We start from the raw sequence: 13192 nt of genomic DNA, 5'->3' as shown, positions 1-13192 counted from the left end.
CAGTACATTAACTCAATGCATGACCATTGCAAAAACCTCATTCAGCGCTGTAAATCTGAGATTATTCAGGTTTTTATAAAGCTACTGCCTTTCATGTGCATAGCAGGCCGGTGCATGAATTAAGATCTCTATGGAAGTGTGTTCGCATGGATTGAAAACTGGCATAGTGTAGAAAGTTGAAATCCATGGTCTCCAGAGATTTAAGCAGCATCTCTGGAGAACATGGATGGGTGACGTTTCGGGTCGGGAGCCTTATTCAGAACCAAAATCTCACCTATGCATTTTCTCCAGATGTGCTGCCTCGAGGTGGAGAGGATGTTTACCAGAATGCTGAAGATAGACACAAAATGTTGGAGTAACTCAGCAGTTTCGGGTCGGGACCCTTCTGGTAAAGGGGACATTTCAGTCTGAAGAAGGGTCCAGACCCGAAACGTCACCTAATCCTTTTCTCCAGAGATGCTGACTGACCTGCTGAGTTACTCCAACATTTTGTGTTCATCAGCATTCTGGTAATCATCCTCTGCACCCATTCCAAAGCTTCCACGTCTGACAGCTCTGGCATTTTTTTTTACCCAGAGGATTTTTAAAACTAAATCATTAGAACAATTCAAGAAATGAAATACCTTTTTTTTTGAAAGATTGGAGAATTGATGTTTATTAGGAAGTTGCAGTGAAGAGATGTTGAAGGCAGTGTACACACTCAGAAGGTAGCGGACAGAATATAATGAAGGATTTAGCTGTACAACAAACCATTTTCCCATTATGCTTTTCTTATATTGCAGTGAGTTACCCTAAGGAGTGCTTGGAATATAAATTTGGTTCTGTTATTAGTCACAGCCTGGCACAAATATCTGAGTCTCTTAATTAAGTGGTTCAGTAATGTACAAGCATCCAATTCTGCTCTTCTCACCTAACTCAATGAAGTACTTATATTCAACGTGTGATCAGAAAGGAATAATTCATGAGATAATTACTATTTATTCCTTCTTTCATTTTTTATAACAACAGACACATCAGCTCTTCTCCAGGATTTTGACACCGAAATCCAGCTAAGATGGATGGCATTACATTAAGATTTAATACTGAGTTTTAAAATTCTGCACCAAATGTACAGAACTAATGAATACCATTTAATGGAAGGATGAATTTTAGTTTAGGATTTTAAAGTGACTTCAAAACCTATTAATAGCAATGTGATATATGTGTCATTTGGTGACGTAGCTTCTGCTAAATTTAGAGTTTAGTGTTTAGAGATACAGCATGGGAACAGGCCCTTCATCCCACCGGGACCATGCTGACCAGCGACCACCCCATACACCAGCACTATCCTACACACAAAGGACAATTTACAGAAGCCAATCAACCTACAAGCCCATACATCTTTAGAGTGTGGGAGAAAACTGGAGCACCCGGAGAAAACCTATATGGTAACAAGGAGAACATATAAACTCCATACAGATAACACCCATAGACAGGTTCGAACACAGTTCTATGGCACTTTAAGGCAGCAGTTCTACAGCTGCGCCAATATGCTGTGAAAATGAAAAGCTGAAATTAATCTAGAAATTAGTTTGAAAATGCTATGTTCAAAAAAGTTAATCGGCAAATAGGTTTGGCAGAGTTGTCATGGATTTATGAAAAAGAAATAATGTTTGACAATTCCATTAGCGCTTTTTGAATTGTAACAAGAAGAATAGATGAAGGGATGTGGGTGTATCTGGACTTTCAGAAGAAATTAAGGTGGTCATTAAACAAAATTAGAGCAATAATAGGTTTGAGAAAGAGCATAATCTTTTCACATCAGTTTCATCCAGCGCAGAATAAAGTGAAGTCTCTCCAATGTGATAATGGCAAAAAATGGAATTATATGTTCACATCCTACACATTTTGACAACAGAAATGAGTTGGCGGGGCTCCTTTCTAGGGCTCGCATTGAGAAAGTGTAATTTTCCCATGTGAGATTATCATAAATTCCCTGTAAATAAGCAATCCTACATTTAGACCACATGAGCATCTTGTGTAAAAAAATGGAAATGCCACGATGTTATAGAACAGGGCATTATAGAGCATGGTGTTAGATTAAATACAATGAGCTTTGTCTGCATGTCAGGATGTACCTTTAGGAAGGAGATTGACCATCCTTTAGCCAGAGGGTGGTGAATCTGTGGAATTCATTTCCACTGACGGCAGTGGAGGCTAAGTCACTGGGTATTCTTAATTCGGAGATTCTTAATTAGTAAGAGTGTCAAATGCTATTGGGAGAAGGCAGGGTAATGGGGTTGAGAGGGAAAGATAGACCAGCCACGATTGAATTGTGGGTACACTCGATGGCTGAATGGCCTATTTCGCTCCTAAGACTTATTGTGTCTGCCCTTACCTTACCATCGAGTGGATGACAATGTGTTCACATTGTCTGCCATTTCATTCCATAACATTGATAATTCTCACCTTGTTGAAAAGAATGGTGACGTGGATAAGCTTTTCCCACTGAAAGTAGGGAAGATTCAAACAAGGGGACATGACTTGAGAATTAAGGGACAGAAGTTTAGGGGTAACATGAGAGGGAACTTCTTTACTCAGAGAGTGGTGGCTGTGTGGAATGAGCTTCCAGTGAAGGTGGTGGAGGCAGGTTCATTTTTATCATTTAAAAATAAATTGGATAGTTATATGGACGGGAAAGGTATGGAGGGTTATGGTCTGAACGCAGGTGTATGGGACTAGGGGAGAATACGTGTTCGGCACGGACAAGAAGGGTCGAGATGGCCTGTTTCTGTGCTGTAATTGTTATATGGTTATAAAGGATCATAATTATAAATGTGAAAGCAAAGAATGCAGTGAAATCAATTCAACGATATAAAAGCACATCAGCGCTGATGATGCTGTCTGATTGAATGCTTTAGTTCTATTACTCGAAGATTATAGTTTTCTATCAGTAATGTCAAGGTGTTGAATGCATTTTATCAATGGCTCTTTTAATTTTTAATGTCAACCATTGTTCTCAGAAAGCATGGTGTTACTGATATATTCCCTTTGACGACTGATAATGCTACGTTACACATTCCTGTTCTCGGAGTTCTTTGCACAGTCCCGATTATGATAGTTCTATTTCTTAATGGTAAAATATTTCTTGACATACTATTGAATATATATACGTACTGTATATTTTATACACTAAGGATAATTAACAGTTTTTACTGATGCCAATTAACCTGCAAACCTGTACATCTTTGGAGTGTGGGAGGAAACCAGGGAATTCATGGAAAATCCACGCAGTGCCCGGGAGAATGTACAAACTCCGTGCAGACATCACCTGTAATCAGGATTGAACCCAGGTCTCTGGCACCGTAAAGCAGCAATTCTACCACTGTGCCACTGTGCCGCCCCTCATTCGTGTCTGTTTACCTACACAGAGTGCTATTTTCTACCTGTGTCTTAATAATTTAGTTTAGTTTAGTTTAGAGATACAACGCAAATACAGGCCTACCAAGTCCGCATCGAACAGCGATCCCTGCACACTAACACTATCCTACACACACAAGGGACAGTTTTACACATACACCAAGCCAATTAACCAAATAGACCACCAGGGGAGCCGGGGAGATGGCAGCCCTGCCAGCAGTCTGTTTGTTTTTTATTTCCTTTTATTATTTTTTAGTTTGTTAAAAGTTGGTTTTAATGTTCTTCGGTTTGTTTTATGTGGGGGGAGGGGGGAGGGGATTGGGAGAAACTTTTTTTCAAGTTCCTACCTTCCCGGAGATGTGATCAATTTTCGGATCACATTCTCCGAGCTCTGCGGCCTAACATCGCTGGAGCTGGAAGCCTCCTCGGACTGCCGTGAGCCCCACCGTGGGGCGCAGACTTAACATCGGATCGGATCCCTTGCCTGGGATCGCTCCCACCACGACCACTGTGGACTTACCATCAAGGGCTCGCAGTCTCGGGAGAGGCTAGTCGGGAGCTCCAACATCGCGGAAAGATTAACTAGCCCCGACGCGAGGGAGCTGACATTCCCCTGATGCAGGAGCTGAACGCCTTGATGCGGAGGGCCTGAACGCCGCCGATTACGGGAGTTAAGACCATCCCGTCAACGGAGGGCTCGAGTCTGCCAACCAAGGAAGAACAAAGGGAAGGACTTGAACTTTATTTCGCCTTCCATCACAGTGAGGAATGTGTAGGAGTCACTGTGGTGGATGTTCATGTTAAAATGTGTTTTTGAGTGATTTGTTACTTTTGACTGAGCCGGGCAATGACATTCCTCGTATCTGATTCTGAATCTGATTCTGATTCTGATATCTGTACATTTTTAGAGTGTGGGAGGAAACCGATGATCTCGGAGAAAACCCATGTGGGCACGGGGAAAATGTACAAACTCTGTACAGGCAGCACCCATAGTCGGGATCGAACCCAGGTATCCGGCGCTGCACACGCTGTAAGGCAGCAACTCTACTGCTGCGCCACCATGGCCAGAGAATAATCTCTGTTAATGATCCATTTTAAATGATAGCCTTGAAAGGCAGTCAGAGTAAATCACACTGACATTTTCCTTCACCTCTTGGAACTAAAGTTATGCTCATGACTTGTGTCCCTTTGCAACATAAATAAATTAGTAGTTCACCATTCTATTTCATGTGTATGAATCCAGACCATGTAGCTCATCAGGAGATGGGGAACCATGCAATTGAAGGAAGATAAGGACACTTTTTGGGTGGCGCCGTTGAGTGTGGCTGCCCCACCTGGGCTTTTCATCCTTATTTTTATTTTTTGTCCGTGGGGAGCGGGAAACTGTTTTCTTAGTCACTACCTGGTCGACGATGCGTCTGTCCTCCGAGCAGCATCTTCGTCCCCTCCTCGCGGCCTACCATCTGGATTGGCGTGGTCTTTCCTGCCGGAGACCGGCCAGAGCTTCGGCTTCAGCAGCGGCGCAGCACTGAAGTACCATCGCGGAGCAGGGGCGATGCCTTACAGGGGTCTCCGTGTTGGAGCTCCGGAGTGCTGGGACTGCCAACTTTAACACCGTGGAGCTGTGGTCTGCGGAGCTTCCAACGTTGACTTTAACAACGCGGGACCCTGGGATTCATCGCCAAGGATTGCTGTGTGGAGCTCCACCCAGTTCGGCCTGTGGACTTCGGAAGCCGCGGTCTCCAGGAAGGAAGCGGACGATTCGGAACTCCAAGCATCCGGCGAGAGGGCCTGAAGCATCGGGCTGCTGTTGCAGCGATTGCGGAGGCCTCAATAGGCCCTGACCACAGGTGAAAATAGAGGCAGATGACTGAACTTTTATTGGTTTCCCCACAGTGGGAAACATTGATTCCCCTGTGTGGGGATGTTCATGTTAAATTCTATCGTGTGTTGTGTTCTTTGTATTTGTATGGCTGTATGGCAACCCAAATCTCGCTGTACCAATTGGTACAGTGACAATAAACGTAAACTTGAAACTTGATAAGGTAAGTGCTTTTACAGCACCACTTGTTGGAGAAAGTGTATTTCCTTCATCCCTCATTCTCTATGAATAAGAGTATATCTTTCGCCTTCCAGAAACAGAATTTGATCCCCAAAAATGGGCACCATAACACATGCACACCCTTCTCTCAGAAGTGCCCCTCCCCTCCCCTTCCTAGCAGTGATCATGTACAATCCATTGTCCTCGCTCCAAGATTTGCCAACAGATGTTTCTGTGGCCTTCACCTGTGTCTTCTTAGTCATTCAGTAATAGAGTGATACAGCGTTCTTCAATATTGGGATAGTCCCAGCCTCAACTACCTCCTCTGGCAGCTTGTTCCATACACCCACCACCCTTTGTGTGAAAAAAGTTACCCCTCAGATTCCTATTAAATCTTTTCCCCTTCACCTTAAACCTATGTCCTCTGGTCATCGATTCACCTACTCTGGGCAAGAGACTTTGTGCATCTACCTGATCTATTCCTCTCATAATTTTAGACACCTCTATAAAATCACCCCTCATCCTCCTGCGCTCCACGGAATCAGCACTCCCGACTCCGAAAAGCAAAACCTATTACTTTGAATTCTTGGTTGGGAACTAAATGGGGCCAATGATGTACGCCATGGAGTTACTGTGACAAATCGGAAGAACCAAACACTATTAAACAATTGCCAACCAATTCTTAGTTTAGTTTAGTTTAGTTTAGTTTAGTTTAGTTTAGTTTAGTTTAGTTTAGTTTAGTTTATTATTATTGTCACGTATACAGTGAAAGGCTGGGGTGGGAGATTGCAACCTTCACATGGTTCACCCTGTTGCGACTAATGCAATCAACCCTACGTGCACAAACAAAAGATCAAATAGAACAACTTGATGTACAACTTTAGGCTATGCACGCCATACGCAAGAAGATGAAGTGAAAAGCTTTGTATGTTGCGTACTATCCAGCCAGCGAAAAGACTATACATGATTACAATCAAGCTGTGCACAGCGTACAGATACAGGTTAAAGGGAACACTGTTATGTGCAAGATAAAGTCCAGTAAAGTCCAATTAAAGATAGGTCAAAAGTATTCAATGAGGTAGATGGGAGGTCAGGACTGCACTCTAGATGGTGATAGGATGGTTCAATTGCTTGATAACAGCTGGGAAGAAACTGTTCCTGAATCTGGAGGTGTGCGTTTTCAAACATCTCTCGTTAAGAAACAAATTCTTAATTGAGAAAGCCTTGTCAATAGTATTTCAAAAGAAAAAATCTTCACTGTTAAAATGCTTCCTCCAGTTCATATCCTGTTTGGATTTAGTAAATATAATTAAAGAGTTTAAAATATATGTTTACTGGACACATAAAACTACAGCTTATAAAAAAATATGGACGATTAATTAAATGATGTATTGAGTTATAAAGGATCTTATCATATTGTTAAAATGCTTCATTGATTATCACATGAGGATTCACCTTTTTGTATTACAATTATTGGTGTTGGGAAAACACATAGATATATTCCAGCTAATCTTGTTTTTTGAATGTGTAGGAAAGAACTGCAGATGCTGATTTAAATCGAAGGTAGACACAGAATGCTTAAGTAACTCAGCAGGACAGGCAGCATCGTTGGAGAGAAGGAATGGGTGTTGTTTCGGGTCAAGACCCTGAAATATCACTAATTCATTCTCTCCAGAGATTCTGCCTGTCCTGCTGAGTTACTCCAGCATTCTATGTCTATCTTTGTTTTTTGAATGATGGATTATGACAAATGACGTATAATGCATTAAAATGACCTTAGCTCCAGATTAATTATGTATCCTTGTAGCATTATTTGTGTTAACTGATGGATTTATTCAGTGCATTGACTCAGATGAGAAAAGGTCTAGGATGGGAGTGCGGCTGATGAATAACAAGCAGGAGATGGGTCCTGTTCTTCCTAACTCTCGCGTCATTGGCCATAGTAAAGAGGTTGCTGGTTAATGCAAAGCCTTCGTATTCAATCCCCATGCAGAAGTAACACAAGAGATAGGAAATAATACAATCTTTGCTTCCAGCTGGCAAAGCTCAGGATTGCTGAGGTCGGTAGCAGTGACCTGTGTCAGTCATTAATAGGCTCACTGTGGACTAATCCAGCTCACACAAAGTAGGATTGGCAAAGGTAAGTATGATCTCGGAAATAAACATGCACGGTGCCTCCTGAATGTTAATCAGTAGCTGAATTACAAAATTGTTATGATATGCTTTACGGAAATCTGTTTAAATGAAGTGAGGCGAATAAATTATGGGGAAGGAGATCCCAAGGTCCCAAACATTAGAGCTGAACTACATCAGTACAACATACTGTAAGTACAACTTGCCCAATGGAGGAATAGCTTAATTTTAAGAATAGTGCAAATCCTCACAACTTTAAAGTTAACTTTAGGAAGTGTGGATAACTCAGCCATTAAGAAATATACCGTTAAGTGGCAAATCCTCAATGTTTTTCAGTCGATTGTACAATCTTATTGTTTTACTTCACACAAATAGCACCTCAGCCACAGCTTCCCATTATATGTAAAAGCTCGTCCCATCTTCTTCCAAATTAGCCATGATTTTGCATGGTGCAGAACATAAAAGCTGGTCCTTCACACTTAGAGTACCTTTTAAATGGTGTAAATTATTATGCATAGTCAAGCCGGCTGGCCCAGAAAGGGAATAATGTTCTTTAGGTTCATTCCAACCTCTCATAAAAAGGGAATTGCAATTCTTCATAAATCATATAATATAATATGCTATTATATTGTATTATATTATATTGCATTGTATTATATTATATCATGTATTATATTATATCATATTATATTTGATATTATATAATATTATGTTAAACATATAATATAATATTGAAGGTTGGTGCATACTTGTTGGGCCAAAAGGCCTGTTTCCACACTGTATCTCAACACTAAACTAAAATTACCCATGTAGCCTCATGACCTGCTCTTTCTCCTGAGGCCTCTGGGGATTTTGTGAAGGAACTGGTAATACTACAACTGTCTGGTAAGAAGATATATAGAAGGGGCGGCACATTGGCACAGTGGTAGAGTTGTGGTCTTACAGCCCCAGAGTCCTGGGTTCAATCCTGACTTTGGCTGCTCTCTGCATGGAGTTTGAATGACTGTTTCTTCTCACATGCCAAATTTGCTTTGGTTAAAGATTGAAAATTGTTCCTAGTGTGTTGGATCATGCTAGTGTAAGGGGAATGGTGGGCCGAAGGACCTGTTTGGGAGCGATATCTCTGAACTAAACCAAAGTAAACTAAACTAAACAAATGAAAAGATGTGATAGGTGCATTTAAAATTGCAAATGAACAAGGCAAAGAGGGTTCAACAATTGGAACAAATGCTAGAGAAAATAGCAAAATATGCTGCAAAAAAACATGTTGGATAGGAGAAAGTTGGCGTCACTGAGACTGTCGAATAAACCACCTACAAATAAGCACATCGACTCAGTATCTCTCCTGTTAGTGATTAAAAATAACAATTAGGATACTTTGTAAAATTAAGCTTATAGAGTCATGTCAGCTTTTTCCTGATGTTGCTTTCTTCTATAGAGATGGTCAGCTCCTGGCAAGATCCCAACAAAACAACATTGCAACTTGGAGCGCAGCCAATCCATGACATGATGCAAGCTTTGACTTTAGACTTTGGAGATACAGTGCGGAACCAGGCCTTTTGGGCCACCGAGTCCGTGCCGACCAGGGGTCACCCCGTACACTAACACTATCCTACACACTAGGGACAAATAATTTTACCGAAGCCAATTAACCTACAAACCTGCAGGTCTTTTGGATGTAGGAAGAAACCAGCACACCCAGAAAAAACGTACAAACTCCGTACAGACAGCACCCATAGTCGGGATCGAACCCGGGACTCTGGTACTGTAAGGAAGCAACTCCACCGCTGCGCCACCATGCCGCCCCAAAGTCATCTCCCCATCGGGGAATTGAACCCCACTTTCGCTCGTGACAGGCTGGGATAAGTTAGGGTAGTGCCTGACATGACACTATGAGGGATTGATACACTGGTTCGGGATGCACCGGTTGAAAAAGTAGAACATACAAGCTGAACTTGATCGGCTCGTGGCTAAAGGCATCATAGAAATGACCACACACGAGCGCAAGAATTTGTATCAAATATTTTCTCAAAACCAAAAAGAGATGGATGGATGGCGCATTATAAAACTGTATGAACAATTATATTGACATATGGAGAGTGAGTAATGCATATCTGGGGAATTGGAAACAGAAGGAGAATGTTGGACAGATTGGTGGGGTGGAGGGGGTGGAAAAAATGAAAACGCTAGTACAGGTGCACAACCTTTTATCCGAAGATCCAAATAACGAAAACCTCCGAATAGCGACATTTTTTGAGTCCTTGAAGAAAGGTCCTTGAAAACGTTCACTGAGGGCGGCCCGCAGAGGTGACAGCAGAACCTCCGGTCGGTCCTCGAAGAAAGGGGAACTAAATCCCCATTCATAAAAGAGAAGGTGAGGGTATATTGCACGGGAGGGTTAATAATTGACAATCTGCTGCTGCCTGCCCGCTGAGGTTAAAAAGTTCCCACGGTAGACTCACGATACACAGTGTAACGTGAGTCTTGCGTGGGAACTTTTTTTAACTCAGCGGGCAGGGAGCAGCAGATTGTCGCTCCCTTCAGTTTCACCCCACCTACACCCCTCTGCTTCCCGACCATGTGTGTGACCCCTTCCCTCCCCTCTCCAGCTCCCCACGCATTGCACCGGCGCGGGGGCTTTGCACTGTCTTCACGTCGGAGCTAGTGCCAGTCACCGGAGACGTCAAGACCAACGGGACACCGACCCCCAGGCCCACTGCAAGCACGGAGAATCCAGAGACCCACAGCCAGCAGCAGCCCAGCCCCGCTCCAATTCCAGAGGAACACGCTCTCCGCTGTCCCCGTAGGGACAGAAGCTGATGGCTCGGGCTGTGACGTCTCCGGCCACCCCCCTGTACAGGAGCTGAGACTGGGAACTGTGGGGTTGTTTGCAGTTGCAGAGGGAGGGGGCAAGGGCGGTACAGTTCCCAGTCTCAGCTCCATTCCAGGGGGGTGACCGGAGACGTCAGGACCAACGGGACACCGACTGCAAGCACGGAGATCCCAGAGACTCACAGCCAGCAGCAACTCCAGCCCAGCCCCGCTCCAACTCCAGAGGAACCCGGGTTGCGGATGAAGGGGCGCAGCTCGGGCTGTGGGCGAACTGCCACTTGTCGCTGTAGCGGCCCATCGGGGAGCGGGTTCCTGTTGGTCCTGACGTCTCCGGCCACCCCCCTGGACAGGAGCTGAGAGACGTCAGGACCACCAGAAGCCGCTCCCCGATGGGCCGCTACAGCGACAAGTGGCAGTTCGCCCACAGCCCGAGCTGCGCCCCCTCATCGGGGCACCGACCCCCAGGCCCACTGCAAGCACGGAGATCCCAGAGACTCACAGCCAGCAACAACTCTAGCCCAGCCCCGCTCCAACTCCAGAGGAACCCGGGTTGCGGATGAGGGGCCGCAGCTCGGGCTGTGGGCGAACTGCCACTTGTCGCCGTAGCGGCCCATCGGGGAGCGGATTCCTCTGGAGTTGGAGGGACAGGGAGACACAGTGGCTTTTGAGAATGGTGGGCAATCACTTCCAAAGTTCTGCCCACACACTCAGTACACCACTCCTACACTTGTCTCCCGCACTAAGATCATCTTGCAGAGAATGATCCCAGCCTAACCCTCCCTATTCTCTCCTATTCTGCAAGAAAAACCTACATTGAAGACTCAAACTCGCGATCGAGTAACTGCCGGGATCGAGGCGCAAACTCGCGACCTTACGGATATGAGCCGAGCACTCTACCACTGAGCCAGCCGTTAAAATCTACGCTAAAAATCTTCCATTCCGAAAACCGAAAAACTCTGAATTACGAAAAGTGTCTGGTCCCAAGGCTTTCGGATAAAAGGTTGTGCACCTGTAGTCCCTTTGAACCCCAACATACAATGAAACTTAGAAACAAGAAACGGCAGATGCTGATTTACCAAGGGAGGACACAAAATGTTAGAGTAACTCAGTTGGTCTGGCAGCATCCCTGGAGAACATGGATAGTTTGGAACCCTGCATCAGTCTAAGGTTCAGTTCAGTCCGAAGAGGGGTCCTGACCCGAAACATCACCTATCCATGTTCTCCAGGGATGCTGCCTGACCTGCTGAGTTAATCCAGCATTTTGTGCCATATAATGAAAGTTATAGTGTGTAGTCCATTGCTGAATCCATGACCCAAGTGATAATATATTTCAGTGAAGCATTTGGTCATTGACTTTCCTTGCCTATTCTTCCATCCATTTCCTGCATATTTACATGTCTAAAAATCTATGTTTGTTAACTTTTGCAATTGAAAGTGATTTTTTTTTTTAAGGCATTGGAGAATCTTTTAGCAGACAAGGTACATGATCTGCTCAAAACAAAATCTGGCTGCCTTTCAGAACCTCAGACCATCACAAGGAGCTTTACGGCCAACAAAGTACGTTTGAAGTGTCGTTTGAAGTGCGCCATATGAAATGTAGCAGTGATTGGATTGAGGCAAGCTCTGAGAAACATCAGCTTGAAAATGAGCAGGTAACTCGATGTCAGCTGAGAAATAAGTGTGGGTGGCACAGTGGAGCAGTGGTAGAGTTGCTGCATTACAGCGCCAGAGTCCTGGGATTGATCCTGACTACGGATGCTGTCTGCATGCAGTTTGTATGTTCCCCTGTGACCACATGGGTTTCCTCCCACATTCCAAAGACGTGATGGTTTGTCTGAAGAAGGGTCTTGACCCGAAAAGTCACCTGCTCCTTTTCTCCAGAGATGCTGCCTGACCCGCTGAGTTACTCCAATTTTTTGTGCCTACATCAGGTTTGTAGGTTAATTGGCTTCTGTACATTGGCCCTTGTGTGTAGGATAGAACTAGTTTATGGGTGATCGATGGTTGCCCTGGACTCAGTGGGCCAAATGACTAATTTCCATACTGTATCTATAAAACTAAAAACTAAAACTAACTAAATCAGCCAGACCCAGGGGCATGCTACTCTATCCTGTCCCCTTTAAAGGGCAGGCATTGGTTTGACATCCAAACCGAAAGGTAGCACCCTTAAAAACTGCAGCATTCTTTCAGTAATCAGCACACATTTTAACGTTCAAATCTCTGAACACATACCCACAAACCTTCACTCAGATGTTGGATTGTTTCCCACCGAGCCACTGCTAAGGGCTGACAAATAGAACTGTAGGTTAAAGCAGAAAATAAACTAAGTCTAACATGTCACTGAACATGACTATTGTTTTATTACACCACAGTGACATATTATCCTCGTCCAGAAGACGACTTCAATGTTACATATAACATAATAAACATCAAACTAACAGAGTTACTGCAGAGCACTACAAACAGATGACCAGAGAAGAGGTAGGCTCTGCATTTCATTGAAAATCCCTCATAGGGTGCAATATTTCTACATGCTATGCAGTGGAATGTTTTTCAAACACCCGATCGTTAAACACGATAATGTACTTTAAGCAAAAATTTCTCGAGAGCCCTCAATTCCTGATCTTTCCATAGTTTATCCACACACACTCATTTCACTCCTGCCATCGGGAAAAAGATACAGGTCCCAGATAACTGTAATGTCTAGAGGTTCAGGAACAGCTTTTTCCCTACAGCCATCAGGCTATTAAACACTACAGCCAATACTGCCTGTACTGTAGGGTGCCC

The sequence above is a fragment of the Leucoraja erinacea genome, chromosome 9, assembly GCF_028641065.1.
Source record: "Leucoraja erinacea ecotype New England chromosome 9, Leri_hhj_1, whole genome shotgun sequence".
Taxonomy (NCBI): Eukaryota; Metazoa; Chordata; class Chondrichthyes; order Rajiformes; family Rajidae; genus Leucoraja; species Leucoraja erinaceus.
This window is presented reverse-complemented; position numbering follows the sequence as displayed.